This window comes from Hemicordylus capensis, chromosome 6, assembly GCF_027244095.1.
Source record: "Hemicordylus capensis ecotype Gifberg chromosome 6, rHemCap1.1.pri, whole genome shotgun sequence".
In the NCBI taxonomy this organism is placed as follows: domain Eukaryota; kingdom Metazoa; phylum Chordata; class Lepidosauria; order Squamata; family Cordylidae; genus Hemicordylus; species Hemicordylus capensis.
This window is the reverse complement of record NC_069662.1, coordinates 87,124,980-87,143,056: the sequence shown is the minus strand read 5'-3', so window position 1 is coordinate 87,143,056 and position 18,077 is coordinate 87,124,980. Positions and strand designations below refer to the sequence as shown.

The 18,077-nt window shown below is 43.8% G+C and overlaps 1 protein-coding gene and 1 long non-coding RNA gene across 5 annotated transcripts in view; one reads left to right on the top strand and one right to left on the bottom strand.

The window, feature by feature from the left end:
• SUGCT (succinyl-CoA:glutarate-CoA transferase) overlaps window positions 1-18,077 on the top strand; it is a 475,994-nt gene that overhangs the window by 430,276 nt on the left and 27,641 nt on the right. The gene's annotated exons all lie outside the window — the stretch shown is intronic.
• On the bottom strand, window positions 11,296-17,861 carry LOC128330754 (uncharacterized). Its single transcript, XR_008310240.1, has 2 exons — window positions 17,767-17,861; window positions 11,296-11,954 (listed from the first exon to the last, which is right to left on the bottom strand). It is a non-coding gene; the product is annotated as an uncharacterized LOC128330754 (long non-coding RNA).

Below are 18,077 nucleotides of genomic sequence, written 5' to 3'. Positions count from 1 at the left end.
TGGAAGATTTTGGAAACATCCCTAATTTAAAAATAAATCTATGCTGCTGCATATTTTGACGATGTATAATAGGTGAAGAAAAAATTATGTTCCTGTGGTGACATCTCGCAAAAGATTCCCACAAATACAGATGGGAGAGCTTATATTCTGGAGCTGTCTCTCACCCAGTCATTTTTGTTCCATACTGCAATACCATTCAACTGGAGCACAAGGTGATCTGCTTGTCAGTTTTTCTTCCTTGTTGTTGAAGGGCAGGTAGTGTAGATTCTGACAATACCACATCTGTGTGTTGACAAGCAAGGTGGGATTCACAACAGATCCCTTGGGAAAGACTGGAGCATTATCCTTTCACAGTAAAACTTCACAAGGCTTATGGGGGCTATTCCATTTGTCTCTACTGAGTACAGCCCACAAGCAAACAGAATCATGTTGGACACACTCTGTGGGTCTTAAATGCTGAGCTATATACATTACCTTATGCATTTGGCACATTAAGTACAATAGAGGATTAATCAAAGTTGCATTTGACACAATTGGGAAACCAAGAAGTTTGCTGTATGAGTGGAAAACACGATTTAGGCCCTGTTAGAAGTCAGTTTTTCTAAAAAGAATCTGCACGTTGCAAGGGAGTGTCTGAAAGGTCCATTGTTTGTGGATAGGTGGGGGGAAACCCAAACTAGTCAAATTATTATACATATGATAAAATATTATACATAAAAGGAAATATTTCACTGGTGACAGCCAACTGAATTTTAAAATTTACTTCATTTAATTTATGTGATGTGCTGAAGAATCTTTAACTAAAAGCAGTCATTAATCAGCACTATTTATTAGCTATCATGATATATTTGCAACCCTGTGGGTTTTTAATTTTTGGATTCAGGAAACGGATGTAAACAACTTATATACTCCATATTATAATGGTCTACAACCTAGCTTCCACCCAGCCCCTCTACCAATATGATACCAAAGAACCAAAACAACTAATCTAATTCACCCCTAATCATGTTACCCGCCCCCACAAAGCAACAACCCCCATACAAATAAAATACTGTGCTATAAACTTGACCAGGTAAAAGTCCAATCTCTGATTAGAGAAGGGGAAGTGGGTGATTAAAGCTGGCTGGTAATTACCTAAATGCAGGGGTATGTCCATGTTCTCAGCTGCTGCTCCAGCTATTTTTGAAGCCCAAAGAGGGGTGCTCTCTGCAACTGCTGCAGTCCCCTCCTGTCTGGGTGTGACCTGCAGCATGGATAAGGGCAGTCATTGAGTGGCCTTCTAACCCTTCCAGAGCTCCACGGAGAAGCATGGGCCCCTGGGTAAGGGTTGCCATGACCTCCTCGCATAAGAATGCTTTGCTCTTCAACAACTGCAGGCCCGGCCCCTCTTCACGCTATGTTGGGACCGAGTCTGACTTATTGCAATTCATCCAGGGGGCAATCCAAGGCTGTCTCTGCTGACATGAGACCTGAGATTTTGTAGAGTCTCAAGTCCTGCCAACAATGCCTGTGGGAATGTCAGCATGCTGTGAATGCCACACACCAACAGAGTGAAGAATCACAGCACATGGGGCTCGAACTACCCAGAACTTCCACCTCTTGTGAAAACCCATGAGAAGTAACATACTCAGTATTGCTCCTCATTGCTCAGTGCAATTTCCCCTCCAGTTGCATTCACGGCAGAAGGATGCTATTCACAGCTGACTGTAACTGTGAATCCTCAGACTATAGTTTGGTTCAGACATTATGCTGAACATGAAGATGTTTGAGCACACATACATGTTTGTGTGGGAATGGCTGTACATGCATTCATTTTAACCCTCATCCTGAGTCATTTTTTTTTACTCATGAGTAGAACTTCCTACTCCCCAGTACTCTCATTGTTTACACTGAATGCCACCCGCAACTTTTCCAGAGCATCGAAACAACAATAATTTCATATTTCATTTCAGGGGAGTGCAGCGGTGACTCCCACACCCTAGGCAGGGTGCCCTGTGTGACTACACAACTCACTGAGAATCTGAGCTAAGAAAAATGAGCATTAAAACCCCCTCACTAATGAATTTTCAGCATTTCAGCTTAAAATGACACACTGTGACTGACTCAAAGGCAATCCTCACAGGTCTGGGAGCTTGTCAGGTCTACAGGCCAGTCTCCCACAATCATCACATCTTTTTGTTTGGTTTCTTTTCAGCTGTCCTTGGGCACACACTTCTTGTATACATACAAGACCTACATGTACAGTATATCTTCTTTTCATCCAAGCCAAACACAGATGACAGTGGTTTCCTTTGTGAATGTGATTGCACCTCTGGAAGTATGTCTGGCTTGTATCTTATAGGGCCTTCATAGGTCGACTTCTTGCTCAAGAGAGCCTCTGCCAGTTGTACACTGGGAAAATAGTTTTCCACAACCACAATCCTCTGAGGGCAGGTTCAGATGAACACAGCTCTGCACATGTGATAATATTAGGGCTGCTGCAGCCCTTTTTTTGGGCTGTGTCCCACTAGGAAAAATGGGGAAAGACCAGAGATGTACTATGGATGGTTGATCCACAAGTACCAGGCTTATTGAAGCTGACATGTTCTGGTGGTTACTGCTGTTATCTTTTTGGCTTAGCTGTGGTGGCTAAAATCCCTGCTTCTGCAAGGTCAGATGCTTTTGAATGGTTTACTTATTCCAAAAACTAGTTCTTACATTGTAGGAAGGGCTGGTAACTGAGCAAAGAGGTACATTTTGAAAATGGTGATTCTCTTTATTTAGCAGGGGGACAGCAACTGGCCTATCCATTCCCAGCACAGCATTCCTCCAGTGGCTGTTGCTGATGTCTATCTTGTGTTTCTTTTTTAGATTGTGAGTCCTTGGGAGATGGAGTCAGTATTTCTTTACTTATATCTTTGTCAACTGCTTTGGGAACTTTTGTTGAAAAGTGATATATAAATATTCATCATATTCTTATTAATCTAAATATGATTAGATGGGAGCTCAGAACTATGCAGTACTTCAGATTGTTTTTCAGACACTATCATCTTTCAAAGTCAATTGAGCTAGCAAGGGAAAACAAAACTGACCTTTCCAAATAGAAACAGGTTGTTCTCTTCTATGCCAAATGGCTTAACATGGGGATGGGATAGAACCTACCTCAGTAAAGAAAGTCCATTTATTTGGGTAAGGGATATTTTTCTCAGTTGACTTAACATGGGAAAGGGATAGAAATCACCCTACCATAGGGAGTCCATTCATGTTGAGGTGGTTTTCTACTCTGTGCCGTATTTTTGTTAATAACATAAATATCATAACTGGTGAGGGACTGTACTTGTGGATATAGTGAGGCTATTGACACGATTGATAGAAAGCGGGCTAAGGGAGCCCGGAGCTCCCAAGGTAGCTAGCCCGCCTAGAACACCCTCCTCTTAAATGAGGTTAACGGAGTGAGTGCTCTGTTAACCTCATTTCTCTGCTCATGTGCCACCATGGTGTGTGGCGACACACGAGTAGACCCCTAACCGGGAGGCTGCAACCAGCAACACGGGTTCGGGGGTCTCTCCAGGATGCCCTGTACACTCGCACTAGGTACCCTGGGACTTTTGGAGACCATGTGGCCCCCAATCCCTGCAGCCCCTGCCGGCTCAGTGATGGAACCGACACTTGTGTGGGCGGCTGATTCGGCTGTCCCAGGGCTGCCCTTCGATCGTCTGCGGGGAGAGCAGGCTAAGCCTGCTCTCCTCGCAGACCCAACAGAAGCTCTTCTCACAGATTGTGAGAAGAGCTTCATTGTGTACCAAAGTGCAAGTAAGAGTATGACAAGAAGGGTACAGGTGAAACTCGGAAAATTAGAATATCGTGCAAAAGTCCATTAATTTCAGTAATGCAAATTAAAAAGTGAAACTGATATATGAGACAGACGCATTACATGCAAAGTGAGATAAGTCAAGCCTTAATTTGTTATAATTGTGATGATCATGGCATACAGCTCATGAAAACCCCAAATCCACAATCCCAGAAAATTAGAATATTACATGGAACCAAGAAGCCAAGGATTGTAGAATAGAACAATATCGGACATCTGAAAAGTATACAGTGTACTGTGCTTGACTGGCCAGCAAACTTGCCTGACCTGACCCCATAGAGAATCTATGGGGCATTGCCAAGAGAAGGATGAGAGACATGAGACCAAACAATGCAGAAGAGCTGAAGGCCGCTAATGAAGCATCCTGGTCTTCCATAACACCTCATCAGTGCCACAGGCTGATAGCATCCATGCCACACCGCATTGAGGCAGTAATTGCTGCAAAAGGGCAAGTACTGAATACATATGCATGCTTATACTTTTCAGAGGTCCGATATTGTTCTGTTCTACAATCCTTGTCTTCTTGGTTCCATGTAATATTCTAATTTTCTGGGATTGTAGATTTGGGGTTTTCATGAGCTGTACGCCATGATCATCACAATTATAACAAATTAAGGCTTGACTTATCTCGCTTTGCATGTAATGAGTCTGTCTCATATATCAGTTTCACCTTTTAATTTGCATTACTGAAATTAATGGACTTTTGCATGAGATTCTAATTTTCCGAGTTTCACCTGTATAGCTGGGATTGCCATGCCCTTGCTATGCATAGCTGGGAGTGCTTGTTTATGCAGCCAGGGATAGAAATCTACTTCAAAATCTGGATGAGGGTTAAAACTGAAACTTGGTCGAGACCCTCTCATATACAGGGTGCAGATAGGCTGTGTATCTGTTGAACATAATGTGTGAATAATTACATGTGTATACAAATCTCAATGTCTATACACCGAACACAGTCTAAGGCTGTTCTTACAAGCAGACTAACCCAGGCTAGAACAGCCCAGCCTGGGTTAGACTGTTCAGGATCCTGACGGATCATGGTGTTCCTGCCCAGCTACTTAGTCTGGCTCTTAGCCAAGATTAAAGGCATGAACACACCCTTTACCTGGCTGCCAGGGTTGTGTGTCACAGCCTGAGGAGACACAGAGACAGGCGCATTGGACCCAGGTTTCCCCCCTGCTGGCCCGCCCACCTTTCTGCCACCCAGTTGTGTGAATGGCCTCATTGTATGTGTGTTCAACATGATGTGTGAATACAGTTTACAACCAAAAGGTATGTAATGTTTGCTAGCAACTGCTTCACTAATGGCAGTTAAAATATCTTTAAGTGCGAGGAGAGAGGTACATGGGTCCTGGATAGAGGAGGGAACTGAGGGAAAGACCTTTATCCAGGAAGCCTCATAGCTTAGAAGAATCCATGGGTGGGAGAGACAGGCCCATTGTGCTCAGAAAAGCCTCCTGCCACCTGAAAACTTACCCTCAAAGGCAAGCAGCAAGAATGGACTCAACAGAAGGGATCAGAGGTTACTTCAGAGCTTGCAGCCACTGCCTCCAATGTTTTAACTGAAGCGCTCCCATCTCCTCAGCCCGTTCTGCAAACAGCCATTATATGTCATAACAGAGCCCTGTTCCGCTGTCTCTCCACCCTCCACGCACACTTGATGAAGTCAGGAGATGACTCAGCAACGCTTGATCCTCTCTCTGTACCCCATCTCCACACTATTTGCTGTAAGATTTACATAGGCTCCCAGGTTAGTTATCTGCTGCCCATGCAGGAATTAGTTCCTGTGAGGGACTATTTCAGGAGGAAACAAAGAATGTATCATTATTCTTCAAAACAAAACAAAACAATACAAACTGAACAAGTTTGCCATTTCAGTAAAGCTGCTTTTTTAACTCCAAAGTGGACAGGCAGGTTTAAGGAAGACCAAGTCCACATAGGTTATCTGCAAGTTAGAATAAATCATATGCTGGTGCCAAGTAAAATTTGGAAATTATTCTCCTGTGCCAACAGTACCCTCATTACTGATTGTGCAAAGTAATTTATCAGACATTTCTTAAAATAAACCATTCGTTTCTGCTAATAGGACTTGGCAGGGAGGAAAAATTGGCAGGACTTGAAGTTCATGATGTTTTGCTTTTTAAAAACCAAAGCTACAATAGTTCTAAGCATTTTGAGGAAACCGTTATCAGAGGCACGCATGCAGTTGAGAAAAGTTACAACTAATTGTGTAATTTTCAAAATGGGAACATGCAGCATAATTCCTCTGATAAGTTGACAAAACAAATATTTGCCAGAATATTGGAATGGATTCCACCATTCTGCAGTCCTCACTTGCTCTGCTTTTTATATTAATAATTCACTCTTAACATCTGCCTCAAGATTCTTATTGGTTTTCTGCATACTAGCACCTAATTCTGAAATGTCTCACCATGTTTGCTTCCCTCTCATGTGAGGTTTCCTTTATATTAGACGATCACACCAAAATTTACATCCGAGAGTATATAATCGTTGTATAGAATAATGCTATGGAGGATGATAATATCTAAAAATAAAGAGCACAGAACAGTCTTACATTGGTGCTATATTACATAGCTTCCTGCAAAGAATTCATCTGAAAATAATCTGGTAAAAAAGTTTCTCCTTTAATACACAATCCTCTTTACCCCCTAAATATGCAATAAAGTAATAAAGTTCAATTGAAAACAAAGAACTAAACTATTGGTTGATCCTAATGCTAATGCCTTGGAATGCAGCAAATCCAAGGCCACATAATAATGTACCAGATCCATTCAATATGCTCCAGGTTCTCTTCTCAGTTATTTAAAAGCATATATAGAGAAGCAGCCAGAAAAAAAGTCAAAAGTTTTAAAAATTCAAGAAAGGAAATATAACAGAGGACGTGACCCCTGAGGAAATAGGAAGTATTCTGTTCACTCATACAAATCTATGATGTGCCTTATACAAATCTATAGTGCAGCCACATTTGGAGTACCACGTACACTTCTGGTCACCGTATCTTAAGAAGGACATTGTAGAACTGGAAAAGGTGCAGAAGAGGGCAACCAAGACGGCCAGGGGCCTGGAGCATCTCCCTCCTTATGAGGCAAAGCTATAGCATCTGGGGCTTTTTAGTTTGGAAAAGAGGTGATTATGGGGAGACATGAGATAGGTATAAAACTTTGCATGGAGTAGAGAGAGTGGACTAGGGGTCATCCCATGAATCTGAAGACTGGGAAATTTAAGACCAACAAAAGGAAGTACTGTTTCACACAGTGTGTGTGTGTGTGTGTGTATATATGTATATGTGTGTGTGTATGTGTGTGTGTGTGTGTGTATATATATATATATATATATATATATATATATATATATATATATATATATATATATAAAAATTGTCTGCCATGGGATGTGGTGATGGCCACTAGTTTGGATGGCTTTAAAAGGGGCTTAGACAAATTCACAGAGGACAGGTCTCTCAATGGCTACTAGGGATGTGCGAATTGATTCGGATACAAATTGATTTGTACCCGAATCTAGCTGATTCGGGTGATTCAGAGACAAAACGAATCACCCCTGTGGTCCATTGGCTAGATTTGGGCACAAATCGAATCGCGGCTGATTCGATTCGAATCGCTTCGGGTTTCGGATCTGTCCTGTTAATTTCCCCAGATTCTCAGCTTTCATTAAAAAAGAAAGCTAAGCTCTAGTCCTTATAGAAGTGGAGTTATGGAGCAAAATGTGTGGTCACTATTTTTCAAGTGTTCGGATTCTTTGGTGTATAATAATTTTCACTCAGTGAATCCTTATGAGGATTCATTACACACCTTCATTTCTTCTATTCATTTTGACTGTCTTTTAGACAGTGCCAATTGTCAACTGCCATGTGCCAACTACACCCCACTCCCACCCACAAGGCAGTGAGGTACTACTCAGTTTAAGTTAAGTGCCTAATGGGTAGAGGCTACCACCCAAATTGCAGAGGGATTGGGCAAAGGGCTGGATTTTGGTGAATTGTTGAAGTTTTCCATAGGAAATCATGTAGGTTTCAGCAGTCCCATAATTGCACTTCAGGGGTGCTGGAGTGGCCCAGAGTGAGTGGCGGTGTAGTGAACAGAGGGTGCCAGCCACCCCCATGGGTTTCTAGCCCATGGGGTTCAGGGTTCCATTGTTTCTGAGGGGTTCTGAGTGTAGATTCTCTGGTAGCAAATGAGATTTTCAATACAAACCATGAATCCACTCTCATTTGCTACCAGAGAATCTACACTCAGACCACCGCAGAAACAACAGAACCCTGTACCCCATGGGTTAGCAACCCCATGGGAGTGGCTGGCACCCTATGTGCACTACACCACCACTCACTCTGGGCCACCCCAGTGCCCTCCAAGTGCACTTATGGGGCTGCTGAAACCTTCATTATACCTTATAGGGAAAAACCTTAAAGATGAGTAAACTTCAACTATTCACCAAAAACTAGCCCTTTGCCCAATCCCTCTGCAATTTGGGTGGTAGCCTCAACCCATTAGGCACTACCACCTCACCACATTCTTCCACCCCAGATTCCGTTTTATGCCCCAAATCTGCCTCAAAGACACTAAACCTTCAACTAGTCACCAAAAACTAGCCCTTTGCCCAATCCCTCTGCAATTTGGGTGGTAGCCTCCACCCATTAGGCACTACCACCTCACCACACTCTTCCACCCCAGATCCCACTTTATGCCCCAAATCTGCCTCAAAGACACTAAACCTTCAACTATTCACCAAAAACTAGCCCTTTGCCCAATCCCTCTGCAATTAGAGAGCCAGCATGGTGTAGTGGTTAGAGTGCTGGACTAGGACCGGGGAGACCCGAGTTCAAATCCCCATTCAGCCATGAAACTAGCTGGGTGACTCTGGGCCAGTCACTTCTCTCTCAGCCTAACCTACTTCACAGAGTTGTTGTGAAAGAGAAACTCAAGTATGTAGTACACCACTCTGGGCTCCTTGGAGGAAGAGCGGGATATAAATGTAATAATAATAATGATGATGGTGATGATGATGATGATTATTTGGGTGGTAGCCTCCAGGCACTACCACCTCACCACACACTTCCACCCCAGATCCCACTTTATGCCCCAAATCTGCCTCACAGACACGAAACCTTCAACAATTCACCAAAAACCAGCCCTTTGTCCAATTCCTCTGCAATTTGGGTGGTAGCCTCCACCCATTAGGCACTTAACTTAAACTGAGTAGTACCTCACTGCCTTGTGGGTGGGAGTGGGGTGTAGTTGGCACATGGCAGTTGACAATTGGCACTGTCTAAAAGACAGTCAAAATGAATAGAAGAAATGAAGGTGTGTAATGAATCCTCATAAGGATTCACTGTGTGAAAGTTATTATACACCAAAGAATCCGAACACTTGAAAAATAGTGGCCACACATTTTGCTCCATAGCTCCACTTCTATAAGGGCTAGAGGTTAGCTTTTTTTTTTAATGAAAGCTGGGAATCTGGGGAAATTAATAGGACAGATCCAAAAGCTGAATCGATTCAATTCGGATCAGCCGCGATTCGGATCCGAATCGAAGTTGGGGTGATTCGGATGGGTCAGATTCGGATCCAAATCGAATCAGGGCTGTTTTGATTCGGTTACAAATCAAAACACACAAAATCCGAATTGCACACCCCTAATGGCTACTAGTCTGGTGGCTGTGGGCCGCCTACAGCCTCAGAGGCCTCTGAATACTAGTTGTAGGGAAGACAACAGTAGGAGAGTGGGCATGCCCTTATCTGTGCGCTTCTCAGAGGTATCTGGTGACCCACTGTGTGAAACAGGATGCTGGACTAGATAGGCTTTGGGCCTGATCCAGAAAAGCTGTTTTTATGTTCTTATGAGTTAATATATACAATTTTTCACTGTCACACAATGGGGACTAGAAACTAGAAATATGAGGCAAATGTCTCAAAATGTACTTTCTACCCATCTGAATGGCACAGTATGTAGAATCTCCTCACCCAATGAGAAGGAACTTCACAGCAGTAGCACTCATTTAATTCATCCTTAGTAACTCCAACAACAAGAGCAGCATCTAAGGACTCCCAGGTGGTACTCGATGCCCATTTCCCTGCAAATCGCATATACTGAACCTTTGCTACTTATCATCATTGTATGATATAATTGGTTCAGTGAGGTCACTGGAGATGTCTGCACACTCTCAGCATTGCAGCTCAGTCATAATCTGTCCTCTGGACAAGAAAATCCTAGAACAAACTCTTATTACTATCAGTGGTATATCATTGTACTAGTGTATTTCCCCTGGGGCTCTTCTGATGATCTCATTACTGCAGCTGTCCCAGTGCTGTGGAAGGCCTCATGATCCACACAAGAGGAAAGATGATCGTTTCTGTCTCCTCTCCAACTCACACAGGTATTAGGACTCTTAGGCTGGAGATGAGCAGTTTTAAAGGCAATTGGTAGTGATGTGATAGCGGCATCCTTGTCCATGTCATACTGTAATATTAACTTGTGCTAATTAGCATAGGAGTAATAACCATAAGTTGCATGCTTTTTTGTAAGTCCTTTTAGGAGCTTATCTATTTGAAAAGCAACAAATAAAGATTTTCAAATTCAATTCAAATGTATTCAAATGACTACTAATATTTATTTGTGTATACTCTGTAGCACCATCCATGCACATGGTGCTTTACAAAGATTCAGAGGAAATTTCCCCAAGATGTTTACAACCTAATATTGACACACAGGAGGCAACAAAGAAAGGAGAGGAATGATTTGTGCACCAGTTTCCATGATTTGTGTGCCAGTTCTGGGACGGGGTTTGCCAGTGTGTTCTCGGCTCACTGTTTGCAAGTACAGCATCCATTTTGGGGCGGGGGCAAGTCCATAGAGGGCTAAGAGCTCCTGTGAATGTGTGGAACTGGCTGTGTAGGGTTTGTTTTTGTTTTTTTGAACCAGGCCAGTATTTTAAAACTGAACTAAAAGAAATATCAAAATTTTATAATATAACTTAACCCTCATCTGGAGTTGTGATTTTTTTACGAATGAGTTGAACTTCCTATTCCTGAGTAGTCCCATTGGATGCCCCTCCCCAACCTTTTCAGGCCAAAGAATCCCCAATAATTTAACTTCACTCCAGAGGAGTGCAGTGGTGATCCCCACATCTTAAGCATGGCACCCTGTGTGACTGCATGACTCACTGAGGATGTGAGTTCTCAGCTAAGAAAAATGAATACTTCAAACACTAATGAGCCTCCATACTTCAACAGCTCCATTCTCAGCATTTCAGCTAAAAGAACATGCTGTGACTGACCAAAAGACAATCCGGGAGCTCATCAAGTGCAAATTACAAGCCAGTTACCCACAATCATCACATTTTTAGCTTGGTTTCTTGTCAGCTGTGCTGGGCACAAACAACCTGGGTACACACAATACCAACATCTTAATAATAATTAATAATAAACTTTATTTGTTAGCCACTCCATAACAAGTTGTTCTCTGTCCATCCAAGCCAAACACAGTTGATAATGCTTCCCTTTGTTAATGTGGTTGCATCTCTGGGGGAATGTCTTGCTTCTTGTGTTTCATAGTGTCTACCCAGGTCAACCCCTTGCTCAGGAGAGCATCTGCCAGTCATATTACTGGGCAAAAATGTTATCCCTCACTACAGTTCTCTGAGGGCAGGTTCAGATGGGCATTGCCTTGCACACATGAGGTCTATGGCAAGAATGAACCTGCCCTGATGTCACTGATGGATGTGCCAATGTGCTTCTGGCACATCCTTTAATCATGTGAGAGAGATCTCATCTGAATCACCTTACTACATGCACTTCAGCAAGCAGCCCCAAGTGTCATTCCATGGCTGTACACATTGCTGCACAACTTGCAGGCCTACTTGTCTTTTTTGTAGTCCTCCAGCTTGTTTTCCAAGGTCAAAATCTCTGGTCAGTGGTATGATGTTTCTGCATCATAGCACCACCATAATTTCAAACTGTACTTCTTTGGCTTGCTTGGAATGGGTTGCCAGAAGCGATAGCATCTCAGAAACCTAACAGCTGTTCATCAACTGCTGGTCAGATCCAGGAATGTAGGTGTGCTGCAGCCTCTGCCAAAAAAAGAAAAGAAAAGAAAAAGGGGTCCAGAAGTCTGTTGCCAGCTTGGAAATCACTATTGTCTCTTGTCATGTGGCTTTGTCAGTGAACTTTAAATTACTTGTAATGTCCTCAAATAATCTCAGCTGCATCACTGCAGAGTAGTAGGCAGGCCCCAAATGTACTGCCTGCAGTCCCTGCAGTGCTGCCTGATTGGCACGACGCACACCAGCCAGGACTAGCAGGCTAAGATACACTTTCAGTTCTGTTAGGTCAAGGTGCTTCCATTGGAACATAGGAAGCTGCTGCCTACTGAATCAGAACATAGATCCATCTAGAGGAGCAATTTCTACTTTGATTGGCTGGGGCTCTCTAGGACTTTAGGCAGTATTTAGACTCTTCCCTCAGGGTTCATGATGGTTCTCTCTCTCCCTCTCCGTGCCCCGCGCTCCCTCCCCCAGACTGCAGGAGAGGGAGTTGCTTAAATCACTGCCTCCTCCTGCTGGACTAAATTTATTTATCTTAGTCTGGCTCCTCAGCAGAGGAGGCAGACCCCACCTCAGCACTGTGCAGTGGGAAAATAATAGACTGGTTGTGACCACATCTTGCCATTTCTGCTTGTCATGTTACCCATTATCTTGGCACCTTCAGTGGCAGGTGAGGTGGGTTCAACAAACTGTTCAGTGCCACAGATCCACTTCTACATCTTCTTGCTTGCTCCAGTTGGAACCAAGCTCCCCCCACACCACATTCTGGGTTGCATCCCAGTAAGAGAAATGGGAAAAGACTAGAAATGTACTGCAGATGGTTGAATCATTGATCCCAGGTTTACTAAAGCTGATTTGTGGTTGCTGCTGTTATGCTCCTTTTGGCTTTGTTCTGCAGGCTAAAATCAATGCTTTTGCGAACACTAGGAGGCTATTCACAAGATGGGAGAAAATTGGGCTAGCAGAGGCTAGCTGGATTTTCTCCCATCGTGAGAACCACCGGGCGTGGCTGCGAGCTCAGTGGTTCTTAAGCGGGTAACCCGTTAAACTACCCCTGCCCTTAAACCAGGTTTGTGGAGCGAGCGCAAATCTCTCTCCCCAAGGGTTTTTAAAATTGTTTTAAATCGCTCACTCCAGTTTTTTAAAGTTGTGTGTTGCCGCAGCGTGGCTCCGCTCCATGGCAACTCATGAGCAGACCCCTGACCGGGAGGCTTAAAAGCAGCCTTCTGGCTTAGGGGGTCTCTCCAGCATGCCCTGCGCGCTTGCACAGGGCATGCTGGAGCTTCTGTGGGCAGCGCGGCCCCCAAACTCCCAAGCCCCCACCAGCTTCATGACGGAGCCGGCAGTTGTGTAGGCGGACAGTTTGGCCTCCTGGAGCAGACTGCTGGGTCGTCTGCAGAGAAAGAGGGCTAAAGAGGGCTAAGCCCTCCCCACTAACCATGCCGAGGTGGTTTCCACTGATCGTGGGAACTGCCTCTAGGTCTGACATTGTGGGAGGGGCTGGTTTCATCTGCCATAACTCAAGAGCACAGAACTATACAGTGCCTCAGACTAGTTTTGAGACACTATCATCATCTGAGGAAATAAAACTGGTTTCCAAAGAGAAACAACGTGTCCACCCCCATTCCAAAGACCTTAAAATGAGTGTAGGATAGATACCACCCCACCATAGAAAATCCATTTCTGAGGTGGCTTTTCTCCCAATTGACCACCCCACCATAGAAAGCCCATTAATTTATGGGGTAGTTTTCTACCATGTGTCATATTTTTAGCTTACTTTCCAGTAGGCTTATGAGATCACCCAGCTTTCTCTGTGTGTGTGTGTGTGTGTGTGTGTGTGTGTGTGTGTGTGTGTGTGTCTCGGTGTGCACGTCTGCATGTCCCCCACTATCAACTTCTCAACGCCTGCACCAATATGAACCAAATTGGGTACAGTTGTAAGGACACATAGGGACACCTGAATGGCATAGTTTGTGATGAAGTTATCCATCCCAATCCAAGATGGCAGATGCGTAAACTTTTGAGGTGCAGGTGGGCTAACTTGTGAACCACTTGTCACATTACCCTTTGAACCAAATTTGCTTCAGCTGTAGGGACACAAAGGGATGCCCTAATGGCATGGTGTGTGGTGATGTCAACCACCCCAATTCAAGATGGTGGTTGGGTGTACATCTAAGGCAGAAGCAGGCTAATTTGTAGACTGCCTAACCCATTTAAACCAAATTAGGTACAGTTGCAGTGAATGACACACAGGGCCACCACAATGGCATAGTTCGTGATGATGTCATCCACACCAATTCAAGATGGCTGATGCATAAACTTTTGAGGCACAAGTGTGCTAACTTGTGTACTGCTTAACCGATTTGAACCAAATTTGCTGCAGCTGTAGGGATGCCCTAATGGCATGGTGTATGATTATCTCATCTACTCCAATTCAAAATGGCAACCATGTCTGAGGCACAAGTGGGCTAATTTGTGGACTGCCTAACCCAGTTGAACCAAATTGGGTACAGTTGCAGTGAGTGACACACAGGGACACCTCTGTACCATAGTTTGTGATAATGTCATCCACACCAATTCAAGATGGCGGACACATAAACCTTTGAGGCACAAGTGGGCTAATTTGTAAACCACTTAACTGATTTGAACCAAATTTGGTACAGCCAAAGGGACACATAGCGACACCTCAATGACCTAGTTTGTGATGATGTCATCCACCCCAAGCCAAGATGGTGATTGTGAACATCTGAGGCGTAAGTGGGCTAATTTGTGGACTGTCTAACCCATTTGAACCAAACTGGGTACAGTTGCAGTGAGTGGCACAAAGGGACACCTGAAAGACATAGTTTGTGATTATGTCATCCACACCGATTCAAGATGGCAGATGTGTAAACTTTTGAGGTACAAGGGCACTTTGTGGACAGTCTAACTGATTTGAAACAAATTTGCTACAGCCGTATGGACACATATGGCTGCCCCAGTGGTATACTTTGTGATGATATCATCCACCCTGATCCAAGATGGTGGACGTGTGAACTTTTGAGGCACAAGTGCACTAACTTGAGGACTGTCTAACCGATTTGAACCAAATTTGGTACAGTTGTAGTGAGTGACACACAGGGACACCTCAATGGTTTGTAATGATGCCATCCATCCCGATCCAAGATGGTGGACACATAAACATTTGAAGCACAAGAGATCTAACTTGTAGACCTCGATTTGAACCAAATTTAGTCCAGTTGTAGAGACAGTGAAAGGAAAGTAGTCTGATTATTCTTACTAGAACAACTTATTAATAAAATAAATGCCATAAGTAGTGAGGAGCCATACTTGTAGATATATCATGTGCCAGAATCCAGGTAAGAGGTGGCAACAAGATCATAGCTGGGAGTACAGTGGTTTGCTTCTTTATACACCTTTACTCAGCTGGAGTGGAAATCCACCCCAACATCCGGATGAGGGTTAATATACTGTTTGTACCCAGTGAGCCCTTTCTCACAAGCAGTGAGAAAGAGCTACAGGGTTTGTGTTTCTTTTTTTTTTTTAATGCTCTTAACACTACTGAAACAGCATTATGCTAATGCAACAGTAGTCTGGCTCCTGCATGGTATCTTCCATTTAGGACTACCTTTTACACTTCTGCATGGGTTTGTATTGTAATCAACTGACAATCCTAAAAAGATCAGGTCCACAGTTACAGGATGGGAGCACAAATCTGTGTGAGAACTATATGAATTATACATAGCCTGTGAGGAACAAAATTTAATGAAATGAAATGAAATGATCTTTAAGTAGAACTCAGGGCAAATCTAGTGGGGGGGGGTAACCTTTTTTTGGGGCTCATATTCCTGCACCAGTCACATTTAAAATGACAGATGGCCTCAACTAAAACGACAGATTTCCTCAAGAGGGGAATTGAATCATGCCCCTTTCCTTACATCCCCATGTTCCATTGGTACAGGAATGTTTCCCTTTTAGGGATGTACATAAGCCTCTGAGGAATGTCATTTTTCTTATAGAAAACCATTTGACTTCTCTTGAAAAATCTCAGATGATTATTCTTGGGAGGAGCCCTACAATTTGCTGTGAATGTCAAGTCAAGTTTATTTACGGTCAAAAACCAGAATTCGGCTCTGAATATCACTGTGTGTGATATGTTGGTGCCAACTTTAGGACATAGCAAAACATCCTAAAAATGTCACTTGTTGCAATGATTGCACCTCACTTGCAATTCATTCCTTTTAATTTCTTCCTTGTATTACTTTCTACCCTTGCATCTGTTGCTTCCAACACTTTCTTTAAACTCCTCTTTTGCCCTTTTTCTTAGTAGCAGGCAAGGGCATTAGGCAAGAGACCAAACCAACCAGAGATCCACACTGAAGCTATTTTGATGATCACCAGAAAGCAGCCTAAGGAAGCCTAGCCCATTTCCTGGTAATCGTCGGAACCATCGGGCTCACCTGCCTAATTCCCTCCCCTTAAGCGAGGTTAATGGAGAGAGCGCCCCATTAACCTCATTTTTCTGCTCATGTGCCACCACGGCACATGGAGACACATGGGTAGACCCCCAACCAAGAGGCTACAAGCAGCCTCCCAGGCTCGGGGGTACCCCCAGAATGCCCCACGCACTCATGCAAGGCATCCTGGGACTTCCAGGGGCCGAGTGGCCCCCAAAATCCACAGCCCCCACTGGCTCCCTGACAGAGCCAGTGGTCGTGTGGGTGGCTGATCTGGCTGCTCAGAGCTCCGTGAGTGATGGTCTGCAGGGAGAGCGGGCTAAGCCCACTCTCCCCGCAAACCACCTTAAGGTGCTTTAGTGTGAAGCGCTTCATAGAGTTAAAAGTTTTGAAGTTTATTTTTCTAAATGTTGTTTTGCTTTCAGTTTCAAATAGTGATATAACTATTTGCACTTTCAGTCCCAGAATTTAAAATGTTATTTCCTTTTCAGCCTCTTAATGAAGGTGAATAGCTGTGGTCTATGGAGTTAATTCTCTTCTGCACTCAGACCCAGACTGAAATTTCTTCTTTTCCATAAATATTGCTCTGGTTCAAAGGATCATTGCAACCTAGATTTACTGTGGGTTATCAGCATTAATGTGTTTGTGTGAATCTATGGTTTACGGTGGTTTACGGCCTGAGATGAATCTTAGATTCCCTGCCTTGGTAACTCAAATTAAATCTAGATTTGAACAATTGTGTGAACCAGGCCTCTGTTAGTTTTCTTCATTATATCTGCCACTGTCACTAAATATGGTAGAATTGGTAAATCTGAGATAAAGGAGCTCTTCTCATGTTCAATGAGAAAAGCTCCAAGGCGGTCTGTGGGGAAGGTGGGTTTAACCTACTTTCCCCATGGATGATCTCCTTCCCTTCCCTGGGTGGGTGGATTGCCTGCCCAGATGAGTGGCGGCTCCCTCTGCAGCTCCAGGGCTTAGGGTGCCAGGATGCACCACCGTGTGTTGCCCTGCCCCCACGGAGATCCAGTTGGGATCCCCCTCAAGTGTGCCAGCTGCAGATACAGGCAGCTGTGCGGCTGACACAGGATCAAAAAAATGAAGTTAAGGGATTGTTCTCTCCCATTTTAGAGGGAGGGTACTTAGGCGGGTTTGCCACTGTGTAGCCACTGAGATTGGACCCGATCTTGGCAGTTCACATGCGCATGCAAAACCAGGCTGGGCTCCCTTAGCCTGGTTTTGCACGCATGTGTGAATAGCCTCAAACTGTTTATTTCTCAGAAGTAGCTTTTGAAGGAATTTTTTAAATTCTTTACTTCAGTTAGCTCCCTTTTACTTTGGTACAATTCCCCCCGTCAGAATTTCCCTCCTAGGCTATGTTTTACCTCACATCACAATTTCATCTCTTTACCACTGATCTTCATCTCCTCAGCCCCCAACTGCCATTTTCCACCTGCCCTCTGTTGTCACTCATCCTCAGAACACTCCACTAAGAACATAGCAATGCCCCTTGACAACAAGGCTCACCTAGCAACCATATCTCAGCCAAGTATTTATCCTTATATCTTGGAATCTGGTCACTTGTCTTATAGAAATCATTTGGCTTCCCTTGAAAACGCAAATGGTTGTCCCTAGGAGGAATTCTGAAATTTATTTCAAATTACTTTGGTGCCCACCTTAGCTCTCCCACTATCAG